Consider the following 17,622-nt stretch of genomic DNA (forward strand, 5'->3'; position numbering starts at 1 on the left):
GCAATCAAGCCGCCCAATTCTAAAATACTTATACCAAAAACGATGCAGAACCATAACAATATAACCATGAATAAAGAAAACAGAAAACGGAAGACACATACCTACAACGTCCGGTGCTACTCGCGTCTCCATGGTAGTCATCTGAAAAGCCCTGCCTCCTACCGCAGGCGCCTCCGCTCGGCCCTGACGGTCGTCTGTTATCCTCAAAGTTGCAGGGGCAGGTGCCATCACCCGTCCTGCCGAAAACAAACTTGGGCACTAGGCCTTCTTGTGGCCCCGCTAACTGCAGTGGAAACATATCAAGTCTGATCCCTGTGTGGTGGTAGCAGCACAATCCCTGCTAAGATGACCAGCCCGGCCGCACTTGAAGCAGCCCGAATCTCCACCTTTACCACTCCTACACGCACCCTCGTGCGTCCTGCCACACCTCCCGCATCGTTCGTGGCTCTGGTAATCCCTCGATCTCAAATCTGACCCCTTGGTCCTTTTTCCCGAACCTGTGGCTACCTGAACCTCACCTGGCTTCCTTTTCCAGATTTGTTCCAAATCAATCTCCTTTTCTCTAGCCCGAGAAATCATATCTTCCAACGTCTTACAGCCGGACCTGCTCACGAACTCCCTGATGTCAGCCCTCAAGATCTGGTGATATCGGGCCTTCTTCATCTCCTCGTCCGCGACATACTGCGGAACAATGTAACATCCCAAAAATACGAGCCAAAAAAATCATTTTTAGAACATATACTTAACAAACATTAGAATTAAAACGTTTACCAAATAATATCATATCATAAAAGTTATCGCATGTCTTGAAAATCATTTTTATAAAACATGATAACGTCAGAGTACAAATTCCCAGGAGGGTCTCATAGTGCGGAATACGAGGCATGTGTGTGATGGGCCGCTACCGTGCCAGCTCCTTCCCCTTCAAAGAAGAGGTACTTGAAACCAAAACTAAAAACTGTAAGCACGAAGCTTAGTGAGTTCCCCCATAATACCCCATACCATACAATCATATAATTTAACAGCTAGGAGATATGGGCCTCGCCCACACTCAAGGAGATACGGGCCTCGCCCACACTCAAGGAGATACGGGCCTCGCCCACACTCCGCTATCTAGGAGATACATGCCTCGCCCACACTCCGCTATCTAAGAGATACGGGACTCGCCCTCACTCCGCTATCTAGGAGATACGGGCCTCGCCCACACTCCGCGATCTAAGAGATACGGGCCTCGCCCACACTCTGCTATCTAAACCATAACATACAAGTATCACACAGACAACGAGTATAAAAAATTCTACCAAGCCAGCATATAGCATCATCAGACTCAACTAAGAGATACGGGCTCTGCCTACACTTTGATACTATCATATCGTCTATACGGTCCGGCCTTGGTGCCTTAGACTCGTTCCTACTGGAAGGAAACTCACCTCGAAAGGTAGTTACTGGTCTGCGTGGAAACCGACTGTCTTCTGCTGCTGCTGCTCCGGAAATCCTCCGGCTATATTTCCCACAAAACACTTAGTCAAATACTGCTAACCGACCTCAGGGTAAAATGACCATTTACCCCTAACCAAACCAAGAGTCAAGGTCAAAGTCAACTGTCAATTGACCCGACTCGCCGAGTTGGCTTGCCAACTCGCCAAGTTCCTATCCCTTTGTCTGACCATAAACCCGTCCCTACTCGTCGAGTTAGGCATTCACTCGACGAGTTTTCCTTCTAAACCAAAGTCCAATAGTCCTTCATCCTACTCGCCGAGTTGTATGAACAACTCGTCGAGTTCATCTTCATCCGAAGAACACTCTATGCTGAGACTCGCCGAGTTGTATGAACAACTCGCCGAGTCTGTTCTTGAGGCAAGAGGATTGCCTTGAACTCGCCGAGTCATCGCATTGACTCTCCGAGTTACCTCATGAGTGAGTCCGGCTTCCAACCCACTGAGTCACACCCTATGACTCACTACCCCAACCCGCAAACACGAAAAGGGGGAAAACTCGGGGACTCGCGACTCGACTCGCCGAGTCCGAAGAACGACTCGTCGAGTCTGCCACATGCAAATACTATATACTCGATTCTGCTTGAATCCATCTCATGCCATTCATAGATCTGGGTTTCTAGGGCTCGATTAACACGTAAAGTTTCCAACTTTACGTGTGAATAAACACCAATGAAGGTTTTAGGGCTCAAAATGCACTAAAAGAGTAGATTTAGGGCTTTCATGCAATATGGCTCCATAAAGGCAGTAGATCCAAGCTCCTGGAGCTCAATCATGCCTAGATCTAGAGGCTAAACAACTTGTTACAAACCCTACTACACAAACAAGCTTGGGGAAAGGCTCAAGAAGGACTTTCATGGAGCTATAAGGGACTATAAGCATGAAAACAGGGGGAAACTGAGTTATACCTCATGGAAATCGCTGAGATAACACAAGGATGCCTGGCCTCCTTCTTCTCTTCTTGATCTACTCTCCTTTCCTCACAAAATCTTCAAGAAAACACACCAAAATGCTTCAATCTCACAAGAAACAAGGCTTCGACAAAGTAGAGAGCTCTGAGGGTGAAGGGGGCGAGCTTGGGGGTGGATAAGAGGGTTTAAATAGGGTGAAAACCCTTGAAATTTAGGGTTTCATCAGACAGAGGGGACTCGCCGAGTCCAGAATGTGGACTCGCCGAGTCGCCAACTTAAACGTGCTCCCAAACCCATCTCTACTCGGCGAGTCGGGCCTACAACTCGCCGAGTCCAAGGCCAAAAAATGAAAAATACTTAGATAAATTTTACGTACCAGGAACCAGGTGCTATAAACAAGGAGAGCCCTCTCTCTGAACTTAGCGGTGATCTCCGCCACCGTCTCAGTAGTCTGCGTCAAATCCTGAAACTCCCACGCCAGCTACTGCACCTCAATAATCGGCAAAAACTCAGCCCTGAACCTGGCCGAGAAATCGCTCCATGTCATCGCGTCCAACCTCCTACCACCAATCCCTCGCTCTGTCCTTCAGAAGATAGGAGGCGAGTCTGACATTGTCCCCCTCGGGAAACCGGCTCGTACGGAAAGCGTTGGCAACATCGGCCAACCACTTGCTGCTAGCGATGAGGTCCCTAGCCCCATGATAATATGGTGCTCAGCAAGCTCTAAACTCTCGGAATGTCATAGTACGCGCTCCCATCAAAGCCATTATCTCAGTACGAAAGGCTCCCAACCTCTCATGCAAGATCTCTAGTATACCCTCCTTGACCGTGCCAAAGATCATAGGAGTCTGTACTAAGATATTGTGCGTAACCTCAGCTGATATCAACTCCCTCATCCGCTCCTCGAGCTGCTCAGCCCCTGAACCCGAGCCTGATCCCTCTCCGGCGCCTGATCCGTCCACTGGTCTCTCTCACAATGTCACCATGCTGGAAACATATCACAATAACTATCAGAATACTCATCATTGCTGAGGGATCATACACACACTACAAGTTTCCCGGTCTAATCTCGGCCTTTCTCGAATCGAGTACAGATCCTCTGCTTTCAGTAGTACGGGCCCATACCACCTTCCACATCTATCCGCACTTTCCTCAAGAACTGCTTCGACTCCACCAGGTCCCTTTCTCTACAACTACATCTCCCAGCACTAACTCATCCTAGGCTTACCCTAAGGAAACCTCTGACTCAAATCAAACCAGTCCTCAGCTGCTGAAGGCCTCCTTGTGATGCTAATTAGCCATCACCTGAATACCATCACATGTGACGAGGCTCAGATAATCCTTCGAGTAAAAGACTCATCCCTACAACAGCTGGACTCAGACAAGAGCTGCGCAATAGGGCCAAATCCAACACTCTGAGATTATTCAACCCTGATCACATGTGACGTGACGTATTCACTTAATGGCTAACTCCCATCACTCAGAATCCCATAATGCACAAAGCAAGCAGCATTCGGACAAGGGAAGAATCTAACCATAACATACTCAACAATCGTAATATCATATCAAGAATCTGCACTAGCATGTGACATAAGCTCATAAACTTAGGCATAACCTAAACAGGTTATCCCACTACTGTCTAATCAACATTATCAAGCAACTCAAAGCACATATAATAGGCACATAAGGCATCCTCCCTAGTTCCTTAGTCCTAATCTAGCATGATGTTCTACTAACTGATAATCATAACATGAACTTGTATGGGTATTTTGGGGTACTTACTTGAGCTCGGCTGATTGCATGCACCACACCCTTTTTTCTTATCAAAGTTCTGTTCTTTCTGAATTCTTTTCGCTTGTCTAAAACTGTTTCATTAGTAAAAACTCTTTTTACGAAACCGTCTTTTCGTTTTGAAAACTTTTAGACCAAATCTCTTAGTTCGAGTTCAGACACACCCGAGAGTATGTCTGAATCCCTCAAACCAAGGCTCTGACACCAACTTGTAACATCCCAAAAAAAACGTACCAATTTTTTTTCTTTAAATCATTACAAAGCCATATTCATAAAACATATCATAAGTCATAACATGAATTCAGAGTATCATTCCCAAAACATATTTTTATTATCAGATTAAAACATCCCAGACTGACTAATCAATGGTGTGTGCCATGCGATCACCCCGAGCTCTTCCCTCCGCTACCAGAAGTACCTGAAACCAAAACTGAAAACCGTAAGCACGAAACTTAGTGTGTTCCCCAACCTACCACATACCCTGCATAAACACATATAACATATACTGGGCCATGCCTGCTACTTCGGGCCTCGCCCGCTACAACGGCCCCGCCGCTCCAGGCCCCGCCCGACTTCGAGCCCCGCTCGGATACATATCTGTTTCACTTAGGCCTCGCCCGCTAACATATACTAACACATAAGCATATCACAACACATAAGCTAACATATACTAATGAATACTGTCCCGAGGGCTCGCCTATCTTGGGCCTCGCCCTTGACCTGCAACTGACGAGTCATGGAACCCCGTCCACGCTCCTACTAATAGTGAGATACGAGCCCAGCCCACACTCACTCTTTCCCTAACTTGGGCCTCGCCCCTGTTCTGCTGCTAATGAGATGTGGAACACCATCCACACTCTGCTATTGGTGAGATACGGGACCTCGCCCACACTCACCTCCCTACCAGGCACATACAAGTATCACACAGACAACAAATATCTTCTATCATGCAAACCATTCCTTGGGCACCCGCCCGCTATCAATGGACCTTGGTCCTAAATATCATACTAACATATAGTGCCTAGGGCTAACCCCTGGGTCTTCCTACTCATATCTACATGGGCCGGCATTGTGGCCTTAGACCCATTCACACAAAGGGAAACTCACCTGCACTGCTGATCTTGCTGATAACCCTCTGGCTGCTGACCGACAATTCTCTAAACCGCTACTCCACTAGCTCCCCGAGCTACTAATATCAATATAACACTTAGTCCCAAACTGAACTCTAGAAGTCAAACTAAGTCAACTCTGGTCAAAGTCAATGTCCTAGTCAAAGTCAAACTTCTTGACTGACTCTACTCGTCAAGTCGCCCCAAGACTCGTCGATTCCATGCATTCAAAAACTCCTACAATACGCCTCAACTCGCCGAGTCACCCCGTCGACTCGTTAAGTTCAACGATCTCTGAGTCCCATCCTAACCAACTCACCGAGTCACCACTCAACTCACAGATCTAAGCCTTAACCAGAAAAGGTTGAGGTTCTGCGATCCAACTTGTCGAGTCCAAGAACAGACTCGCCGAGTCCATGGAAATATTTAACAGACTCGCCGAGTTGTTCTTCCAACTCGTCGAGTTCCTGCCTATCTCCATCCAACTCGTCGAGTCCACCCATATGACTCGCCGAGTAGCTTCAGTTCTTAATCCATACAGTGGCTTTTCAAGCCATGCAGGGGCTCCAAACCATAGATCCACTCTTCTACAGTCTATTCCTCACGTAAAGTTGCAAAATTTACGTGAAACCAAGGAGCTAAAAGCCCAAAACACTCTAAGGCTAGGGTTCTAGACAAGCATGCTTCACCAACACCCCCAGGACTGATACTTTATGGTTCTCTAGGCCAAAACACACCTAGATCTGAAGTACCAACTTCAGATCTGGACTTCTAACTCGAAATGGCTCTTAATCATGCCATAAAAGCCCCAAATCTCATAACAAAGGTAACACTTTATGCAAAAGAGTGAAGGTAACGACTTCTTACCTCCTAATGCTCTGAAAAGTCCCACCGATTCTGGATCTAAAGCCAATTCTTGAATCACCAAAGGTTCCCTTCCTCCTTCTTCCTTTAAATCACCCAAAATGGCAAGAAAGCTTGAATGTGCTAAAATGGAGGCTTAGGGTTTCGTGTTCTGGATAAGAGAGGCTATAGAGAACCCTAAGAGAGAGAATGAGATGTTTATATACTGCACAAAGTCCCGGATTTAGGGTTTTCCTCTTCATACCGGAGTCGCCGAGTCCTCTTGCCGACTCGTCGAGTCGGTCACTTACTCTTCGAACCGGATCCCGCATGGACTCGTCGAGTTCCACCCTGGACTTGACGAGTTGACCCCCTTGACACAGGGTTTTCCTTTCCTTTCTTGGTTTTTCTGATTATGGGTGTTACAACTCTCCCCCACTTAAACTAAACTTCGTCCTCGAAGTTTCTCTACGGCCAATCGCCCTGTCATTCTGACTAACCTTAATCCTTGTGGATAATATTCCTAGGTTTACCCTAACCTTGACCATCCTGGCAACACAACTTACTCAACTGACAATCCTTCTGGTACTCCCCGAGTACTTATGTTGGACACCCTAGGGGTTCACCCCCTTTTCCTTGTGCGTTTTCTGGCCTCCCCAAGGCAACGTTCCATAACCAACCACTTCCTCTACCACTGTGAAGGTCCTATCCTTCACCAACTCCATTACCCCCCGCTACTTCCAGTACGGGTCATTACCGCCAGTATCCACTGGACACTTCTCACTACTATAACTTGGTGCTGAGCACCCTTGGATCTACTAACTGAATTCCACCATAGTTTGCTTACCATCACTGCCACTGACTGAAAATTTATGCTGTCCCTTATCCGCTTTTTGGATGAACCGAGACCACCCTGGTCCCTACTGATCTATTAATATCTGGATTACCGGCTCCCACCGGTCGCTAGCCCCAACACAAACTTCTAGTCGCTCCCAGCGACTTCCAAGGAAACTTAGGCTACCTAATACTGCTCCCTCTACTCTTCCACTCTGGCGCTACAAGTCCTGGGATCCTCGATCCCCTAACTTAACCCTAAGGTCCTTACCAGGTCCCACCTGTGCTACTAAAACTCACGGGCCTCGCCCACGGGTCTTACCCGACTATACTACTGAGCAACCCTGCTTTCAGGTCTCACCTATATTGTTGCTCTCATACGGGCCTCGCCCATGGTCTCACTTTTCTAGGGCTATGCAGGCTAGCTCCATACTATTCTCATCTACTACCCATTCCTGATCCCCACCTTGATAACATAGAAGATATTGGCATCGCCTAAAATCCGCTAACTAGGAGATACGGGCCTCCGCCCACACTCCGCTACCTTCCACATCTATCCGTACTTTCCTCAAGAACTGCTTCGACTCCACCAGGTCCCTTTCTCTACTACTATAGCTCCCAGCACTAACTCATCCTAGGCTTACCCTAAGGAAACCTCTGACTCAACTCAAACCAGTCCTCAGCTGCTGAAGGCCTACTTGTGATGCCGCTGCTCGACAATTCTCTGAACCGCTGCTCCACTAGCTCCCCGAGCTACTAATATCAGTATAACACTTAGTCCCAAACTGAACTCTAGAAGTCAAACTAAGTCAACTCTGGTCAAAGTCAATGTCCTCGTCAAAGTCAACCTTCTTGACTGACTCTACTCGCCGAGTCACCCCAAGACTCGTCGAGTCCATGCATTCAGAAACTCCCACAATACGCCTCAACTCGCCGAGTCACCCCGTCAACTCGTCGAGTTCAACGATCTCCGAGTCCCATCCTGAGCAACTCACTAAGTCACCACTCAACTCACCGATCTAAGCCTTAACCAAAAAAGGTTGAGGTTCTGCGATCCAACTCGTCGAGTCCAAGAACAGACTCACCGAGTCCATGGCAATATTCAACAGACTCGCCGAGTTATTCTTCCAACTCGTCGAGTTCCTGCCTATCTCATCCAACTCGTCGAGTCCACCCATGTGACTCGCCGAGTAGCTTCAGTTCTTAATCCATACAGTGGCTTTTCGAGCCATGCAGGGGCTCCAAACCATAGATCCACTCTTTTACAGTCTATTCCTCACGTAAAGTTGCAAACTTTACATGAAACCAAGGAGATAAAAGCCCAAAACACTCTAAGGCTAGGGTTCTAGACAAGCATGCTTCACCAACACCCCCAAGACTGATACTTTATGGTTCTCTAGGTCGAAACACACCTTGATCTGAAGTAGCAACTTCAGATCTGGACTTCTAACTCGAAATGGCTCTTAATCATGCCATAAAAGCCGCAAATCTCATAACAAAGGTAAAACTTTATGCAAAAGAGTGAAGGTAATGACTTCTTACCAACTAATGCTTTGAAAAGTCCCACCAATTCTGGATCTAAAGCCAATTCTTGAATCACCAAAGGTTCCCTTCCTCCTTCTTCCTTCAAATCACCAAAAATGACAAGAAAGCTTGAATGTGCCAAAATTGAGGCTTAGGGTTTCGTGTTCTGGATAAGAGAGGCTATAGAGAACCCTAAGGGAGAGAATAAGATGTTTATATAGTGCACAAAGTCCCGGATTTAGGGTTTTCCTCTTCAAATCGGACTCGTCGAGTCGGTCACTTACTCTTCGACCCGGATCCCGCTTGGACTCGTGGAGTTCCACCATGGACTCGACGAGTTGACCCCTTTGACTTAGGGTTTTCCTTTCCTTTCTTGGTCTTTCTAATTATGGGTGTTACAAGGTGCACAAAAATCTTCTTTTCCGATTTTCTTTCTCACTTTGACTAGCTTCTCCATGTAGGTTAGCTTCACTACACATGTTCCTTGTCTTCTTGGTTCACCAAGAACTTCAAATCAATCTAGCACACAACCTTTACTTCAACTCACACAAAATGATCTTTAAAACTCTCTTCACAAAAAATTTTGGTTTTAAACTCATTCAACACACAATCCTTTCTCTCACACAGATTAATCTTAAAAAAAACACAATCACACATCAAACATATGCAGTTTTTAATCACATAGATTTATTGAAACAAAGCTTTGTTCGGCTCACACAAAGCTTTGACCTTCTCTGAACTCTATGGTTCACTTAGAACCCCTTCCACATATCCCACGATCCTAGGGCTTTGATACCAAATTTAGAATATAAAGCTCTTTCTTTTGAACAAGAAACAACTCATTAAATAAAAGTGACAATTTTCAGAGAAAGAAGAAACGAAGGAAAAATGGAAAGTGTGCATATTACTTTATTCATCATCCAAAAGTGCCTTAAATATGCTTACATCCAACCAACTTACACAAGACTAAGTCACCAAACACTCTACATTTCCTAAGGACTCGGTAAAATGGAAAACAAACACAACTTTAAATACTAAATAATAACCCATGAATGAATTACTCCTAAAGAAAACACAACACCCATTTTATTGCCCGAAAATCTGGTCACCAGTTTTGACTAAAGTCAGAATTAAACCCAACATATTCCTTATTAGATCCATATGATTTGTGTGCAATAGGGAATATATAAAACTAAAAATAACAACATAAACAATTTCATTACTTGTTCTTACAACATATGGAGTCATCTTTATTCATACAAGATGTAATCTAGAAGTTAAATTTCCATATGTATTTTCTTTAAAACCAAAGACCACGCATTGGCATTGATCCAGTTAAAACTATAAGTCCCAAGAAAGCATCAGGGATTCCAAACGAACTCACCAATGCAAGTGTATGTGGTCTTAACTCACTATACAGCTGCATAACCTCTTTCCTAACCACTACAACATTGTCTATTGATAAGTAGCCATATCTTATAAATGAACTATCTTCTTCCATCACAATCATCGCATACATTGACCTCATTAACCCCAACACATCCAACAACCATATTCATCACAACATTTATTTTCACATTTCTTCATCAACAAATGTTTGTAGAACAGTTGCTTCAACATCAACAAATGTTTGTATAACTAATCGATCTGCAAAGGCTCTCCCCACATCCTCAGCAAGTTGATACATCTAATAAATTCATAATACACTCTAATTACATAATTTTAAATACAGTAGCAGCTCCATCCAAATTTTAGAAGATCTACCTCACCACTATAAAATTATGTTTACTTTCTCCCAATACTTTTATTACAAAACGTTGCAATAAATCTCTAAGTCGTAAGCAAAAAATGTCAATCTGCAACATACACAAATAGAAGAATGTTTCTAAGTACTTTTAATGTGTTCTAATTGATCCGTTTATACAAAAGAAATTAATTTAGTACCTGCAGCTGACTGGTTCGGAGGGTAGAGCTTGTAAGGTGAGAAGGGATAACTGGAGTAGGTTTTTCAAGTGTTCTAGTCCCAAACCTTTAATTGGTTTGTTCCTTTTCTTACCTGCCAAAATCTCTACTAGTAATGCCTTGCTAACCTGAGTTATGATACACATATTATGATTATTAATTCTTGAAAACAAATATATAATGTTTTTTAACTATATATTAAATGTTACCTGTTGCATTAAAACATTGTTATCGCCTTTAAAAGTCAATTGCACATCATATTCGCTTTTTAAATGACCAACATGATTTTCTGTATTTATACCTTGCCCACCACAAGCTTCTCGACATTCCTGACATAAAATTAGGACAATATAAGCTTACCTTTTAGAACATTGGTAGAGCTAATAACAATAATAGTAGTGGTAGTAGTAGTAGTAGTAGTAGCAACAACAACAACAACAACAACAACGTCATGTGCATTTGTAGACCTGAAGGGTTCGTATGCAATGTCAGGTTGAAATAGACTTGAGTGCACTAGAAACAACATGAACTGTTTTAATTGATTCGACTGTTCTTTTCACATATATCATCTTCAAATAGTTGGAAGCAAAACTCATAGCATATATGCCAAATAAAAAAAAAAGATAAACGTTAGAACAAACTTAAAACAAACATAGTAAATGTCAAAGAAGCAACATATACAAGCACATACTATAAAAAAAACTTTCAGAAATGTATTAAAAGCTAAATGAAAAAAGAGCAATGTACTTTATGTTTTGTTCTATAAAAGCATTACACCTTCAAATAATATCCTATTAAGGAACTGTGTTAGGATAATTCAAAATTTTTAGGAGTAATGGTAATTTAGGAAAGTTTCCTTATTTTATTATTTAGATATGTTTAATTCTGATAGTCGTATTGCACAAGGATTCTATTAGTGTTGGATTATGATTGATCGACAAAGCAGGTGGCTTAGAGTTTGGTTTATGTTGCGGATAATAGAAGATGGTAAAAGTGTTGGTGACCTTCTTGTCTTGATTGATAAAAGAATCTATCAAAATATGATTGATAGTCAAAGGTATAGTTGTCAAGACAAGAGGGAATGGAGAAACAACAAAGTGTTAACATTATGGCAGTGGAAGTTCAAACCGGTTGGCTTTGGATGTGGTTGTGGATCGATCAAAAGTAGTTGAAAGAAGACTTTAAATGTAATCGAGGTGGAGGTCGAGTGTTCGGGAAAAGTCGAGAATCAAGATGGTTCAAAAAGAAGGTAATGAGGGAGCTTATAGGAGTGAAGGAAGCGATACATTGTGATTTGGGGGGGGGGGGGGGGTTGGGGGGAATGTTAGTATAATTTAGAACTTTAGGAATAAGGATAATTTAGAAAAGTTTCCTTATTTTATTATTTGGTTATTAGGATTCTATATATTAGTATAAATAGATGTAATGGTTCTGTTGTTTTTAATAAGGGCTTAAGATTTAAGCATTAAATTTATTTTGTTCCTTTTCCTTTCATATTTACTATTCTTACTTTAGTTGTAAGCAATGACTTTAACATGTTTAAACCCAACCCATTGTACTTTGAAATTTTCACTATATCAATGGTAACCTTTTGAATCATTTTTTAGTTGCATGGCACATGTTAACAGGTTTTTATGCCATGTCATTATCTACATTGGATGACCAAATGTAATATATTATTGACATGCCAAAATAAAATTATAAAACACTTTCAAACTTAATATTTTCTACCAAAATGATATGCCAAGCTTGCTTTTGGTGTAAGAATCTTGATTTAATATATAATTTATTGATACGATAAAAATAAAAGTACAATGTCATAATAAGAAAAGGAAGTTTGATGCTATAAAGGAGGAAAGGGAAAAAAAAATCTAAGTTTAAAAATCTTATATAAGATTCTTTTGTTAGATCACCACTATATTGATCATGGATATCCAATATGGACAATGACATGACACAAATTGTTTAAGTTGTGATATTGAGGTTGGATAACTTTTTTGAAGTACAAAATCATAATTAAAAAAAAAAAAAAAAAAAAAAAAAAAAAAAAAAAAAAAAAAAACCTTGAAAGTACAATGTTGTAATAAGAATAAATGAAAGTACAAAGCTATTACAATAAGTAAATAGACACTGCATTGCTATTTCTTCCATTTATCCCACATATTAACTAGTAACTTTTTAATTGTCAAGAAAATTAGGTACTTACGTTTTTGCTATAAGAGGAAAATTAGGTACTTACGTTTTTGCTATAAGAGGTATGAGCCGCCTTTGATGACTGGGATAATCAAGTAGGAGAACTTCTGGTTCATTTGGTCTAATTGAAAAGGCTCGCCTAGTCAACGAGTATCTTATTGTAATCGCTAAACCAATCTGATAAAACATTAGTAGAAACAATTTGAACAAATTTAAAATCAATAATGAAATGAAAGATCATGTGTGTACTATAAAATGACTTGTAAGATTATTAAAAAAAAAGTAAAGATAACTAATTGCTTTCAAGTATGATTGAAAATTTGAAATCACTCAACAGAAAAAAAGGTTTAAAGGGCCGGTTGCTAGGGATTCAAAAAGATACAATATGTCAATAGGACGGAAACAACATTTTACCGGTGCAAGAACCATTAGAAGTTGGTTCCCCACGGTACATGGAATACAAAATAGACATTCACGGCGGAGATATGCATCACAAGCTTAACGTTGATTTTGTGAAATATATTTAGAGAACTCAATTACATGTTGGAAAAGAAACGGACATATGACTTTGGATGACAATTTTTCATATTAATGTAATTTTTTATTCTATTATTATGTGATTTTTCAAATTTGATGTTTCAGATTCATGCAATGTTTCGATTTTGTTTTTTTATTAAATCCTTTTTTCATTTCTTTTTATTTATTAAGTTAATATTATTTTTATTTCTATTAAAAAAAAAAAGTGAAGGGCCAAAGAGAAATTATTTACTAGGTGAAAGGAGTTGAGGGAGAGTAGGGTGCGAGACAAAAGGTGTGCTGTGGTGTTATGTTGATTACGAATTACCCCCTTCTAGAATATATGAAGTGTGAACTTAAGTCTAGGTGTGGTAGTGTGTAGTTTGTAGCACCTTTGTGGCGTTCATTGCAACAACGGCAATAGGTATCCGGCTAGTTGTTAATGGGGCCATAAAGGCTGCAAATCGCTGATCTGGATCTTTTATTGCACTTAAATATTGCCCATCAGGTGACACGTTAGCAACCGAATTCAACAAGTTTTCTCTTGGTATGCGTAGATTGTCCAAGCTTAATCGATAGAGAATGATCAAAAACACCAACAGTTTCAGCAACAGCAAATCTCCACAATTCACCTTCAGGTCCCTTCTTAGAAAATCACCCATCGAAAGCTCCATGTTCTCTTAAGTAATCAATTCTTTTCATCGTCATCTCTCTCTGTTGCTCCATCGACTGATTAAAGTCCGGCGAAATAAACACTTTGCCGCCTCTTTCTCTTGGGCAAAACAGGTTGCTCTGGATCATCAGACTGAACACATTGTCGATTTCAGCCATGTTCTAGCCGTCTAGGAGCCTACGGAGGGACTTGGTATCGAAACTAAACGGCGGCTCAGATAGTTCCGGTGGGGAGTAGCTGACACATACGGCGGTTTGTAGGATTTCGGTGGTGGGGTTTTGGTGGTTATTGAGATGACGGGTTAGGACTCATGTCCTAAAGTTGACCCGATCCGTTAATGACATTGATGATGATGAATCTATAGAAGATGAATGGGAGAATAAGAAAATAAGAAAATAGAAGAAATGACAGAGAATTTATTTAGGCTTTTGTAAGAAGACGAAGAGTTTGGTAATTACGGAAGTTGGACACGAGTTTTCGTATGGCCGGTTCTGCATGGGGTACGTAGGTGTTAAAATAAGACCATGACACCAATAAAATTTTCAATATAATAATTTAATTTAAAAAAAAATAATAATATACACTGATGCATTTTCATTTCTATCAAAAAAAATACAAGGGTTCTTTTTTTTTTTTTAAATAATGTTTGATGCATTTCCATGTCTATCAATTAATGCTTTTAGTTTTGCATTTCCTCGATGTATAATGTTGCATTGGTTTCTTTCTAGTTTTTCATGGTTAAGTATAACTTTTGGGTTTCTTGTTCGAATACCTTTTTTTCATAGATATTTTAGTTTCTAGACTTAGAGTATTTTTAATGGCTAATCTCTATTGTCACTTAAAATTATTATTATATTATTATTTAATGTAACATATCTATTCTATCTCTTCTAATAAATGAAACTTAAAATTGACACGTGTCAGTTTTTTAGAATGTTTTTTCACACGTGTCATTTTTCTATGATTTTTATCATTTTCTTTTGTTTGGTAACAAATCAAATTTTGAAAATACAAAATCATATCCTAATAATATTATTATGTTTATTTTGCTTAACAAATTAATTCATAATTATTTACAATCGACAAATGTTTTTTTTTTTACATTTATTATTTTTTTATCTATATAAAAAATTTTAATATATGGACCGTGGTTTCCACGGGTTATAACCTAATTGTTATATTTATATATATATCCTTAATTTGATTTAAACAGGTTAGTTTATATACATACTTCATTATTAACTGTACACTTTTTTTTTTTTTTGTTTTGAAGCAGACAACGTAATATTAAGAAAACACTTTAACAAGAAGCAAGAAAAAACAACAATTTACAAAGAGTTTAGAGGACATTGCAACCTGCTAGTCCATTTAGCAATGCAATTCATATTTTTATTGGAAAACCATAAAAAAATTCACGAATAGAATCTAAAATATCATCTCTTCTCATCTTTCCCGAGCATAAATCTCGTCATTTTTAAATCGCCAAATATACAACAAAGTAGTACCCACCACAATATCAATATCATTCTTCTTAATAGAACATGAATGTAAGGAGTCAACATAATCAAACACTTGCGTTGTGGAAGAAAACTGGACAACGGGAATGTCAAGCCATCTAAAAAATTTATCCCACGTTTTTGGTTGCCACCCCACATCTTAAAAAATATGATTAAGCTGTTCAACATCAATATTACAAACATGACAAAAAGTGGAAGGAACATCCACTCCCCCGAGATCAAGATTCGTAAGAGAAGGAAGTCTATCCATTCTAATTCTCCTTACCAAAATATTAACTTTACGATGAAGGAATCTATTCTATCAAGTTTGTGTGGCCGAATGAATTTGTCAATCCATCTCTTTAACACTGAAACAAAAAACTCACCAGAGGAATCTAAACTCCAAATCCACATTATCATGCTGATAAGAAAGAACAACCTCATGAAGGACCAAAAGCAATTCGATATATTGTGATTCCTCGTCTCCCCCTTATATTTCGACGTCACTTCCACACCCAGTTCACACCTATTTTTTGATCTGAAATAAGATAATCTTTCTCGGTCTCTAGCAGAAACAAGCAAGGAAAAGTAACCGCTAATTTAAAGTCTCCAATCTAAGGATCATTCCAAAACATTGTAGTAGTACCATTACCAAATTTTTTCTAACCACTTGAACCGACAAAACCTGTTTATCCTCCAACTTTGACACGAAAGCAAGGATTCTTATCCAAGGAGTGGAAGCTTTCAATCTATTAGATCCACAACTGAATCCACCATTATCCCCATAAATAGCTTTAATAATCGAGACCCAAATAAGATCATAATTATTAAGAAAACGCCACTTCCATTTTTAGAGGAGAGAAAGATTGAGAGTGTAACATCCATAAATTTTACGCCAAATTTAAACTTTTTCAATCATAAATAAAAACTGTAAAGCATCGTTTACAAAATGTTTTCAAATCATTTTCCATCAGAGTGTCCCAAAAATCATAACATAAAGATGAGGAGCGGTACGGTCACGCCTTCGCCTTTCCATGGACTCCTGAAGTACATGAAACAATAAACTAAAAACTGTAAGCCCGAGGCTTAGTGAGCTACCCCCAAAATACCAATACCACACTGACAATACCATATCAGTAATAATCAATCAATCATCATGCATACTGGGCCATCGGCCTGACTGGGCCGCCCTACCGGGGCTACAGTCTGTCTGAATCTATCCCGAGCCTTCGGCATGACTGGTCCGCCACGTGGGCCTACAGTCTCCCCGGACTGCTCATAGGGTATGTTAGCCTTCAGCACAAAACAGGACCGCCTCAACCCAACCAACAAGCAAATAACCATGTGCACATAGCTATCATATACTGGCATATACAAACATCAAGCATATCTATCTCACTGATCATAATCATAGAATTCTCCTGTAACTAGAGTACCGACCTATCAGGTCACTAACACACCAATCCCTACGGATCATAAAAGCATAATATACTGTCTGCCTCAATTCCGAACAAACAAATCATAACCACATGCAACATACCATAACAATAACAACTAAAGGGCCGGCCTTGGTGCCGTAGACCCTATCGATATAGTGAGGATAACTCACCTCGCAGATGTCGACACGAAAGGTAAACTCCAACTCTCGGATCACTTGACACGGGTTCCACCACCTATCATCATAGCACATCATACTCATAAGTCCTTAACCTTACAAGGTACTCCATAAACCACTAGTCAACCCCTGGTCAAAGTCAAAGTCCTCAATCAAGGTCAACAATCCATGTTGACCTTAACTCGTCGAGTACCCTTGGCTACTCGCCGAGTTCCCTGAAGTACATTCCAACTCGCCGAGGCATCGGGGTGACTCGTCAAGTTCCTTTGATCCTCGATCAAACTTAAGGTCACACGTCGAGTTCCCTCCTTGCAACTCGACAGATACACATGCATACATAATTTAGGGAAAACTCATCCGACTCGCCGAGTTGTTCTTCAACTCGTCGAGTCTTATGGTGATCTTCATCGGACTCGCCGAGTTGCTCATCCAACTCGTCGATATGACTCGCCGAGTCATCTTGCGACTCGCCGAGTCCATTCAGTTCTTTTTCCATACAGACTTGATTTGAGCCATGCAGCGGCCCCAAATCACAGATCCAAGCTTCTAGGGCATACTTATCACGTAGAGTTGCAAACTTTACGTGCATGCATGGCTATAAAGGCTCTAAATGTCTATTTTAAGTTCTTAATGAAGCTTCAAGTCTAAGATGGACCTCA

At 40.7% G+C, this 17,622-nt stretch overlaps 1 pseudogene; it reads right to left on the minus strand.

Annotated features, from left to right (window-relative positions):
* Window positions 1–9,785: 9,785 nt before the first annotated feature.
* Window positions 9,786–13,951, minus strand: LOC145098298 (acyl-coenzyme A oxidase 3, peroxisomal-like; annotated as a pseudogene).
* Window positions 13,952–17,622: the final 3,671 nt, after the last annotated feature.

Source organism: Lactuca serriola, chromosome 4 (assembly GCF_051521515.1).
Source record: "Lactuca serriola cultivar US96UC23 chromosome 4, Lser_US96UC23_V15, whole genome shotgun sequence".
NCBI classification, from domain to species: Eukaryota; Viridiplantae; Streptophyta; class Magnoliopsida; order Asterales; family Asteraceae; genus Lactuca; species Lactuca serriola.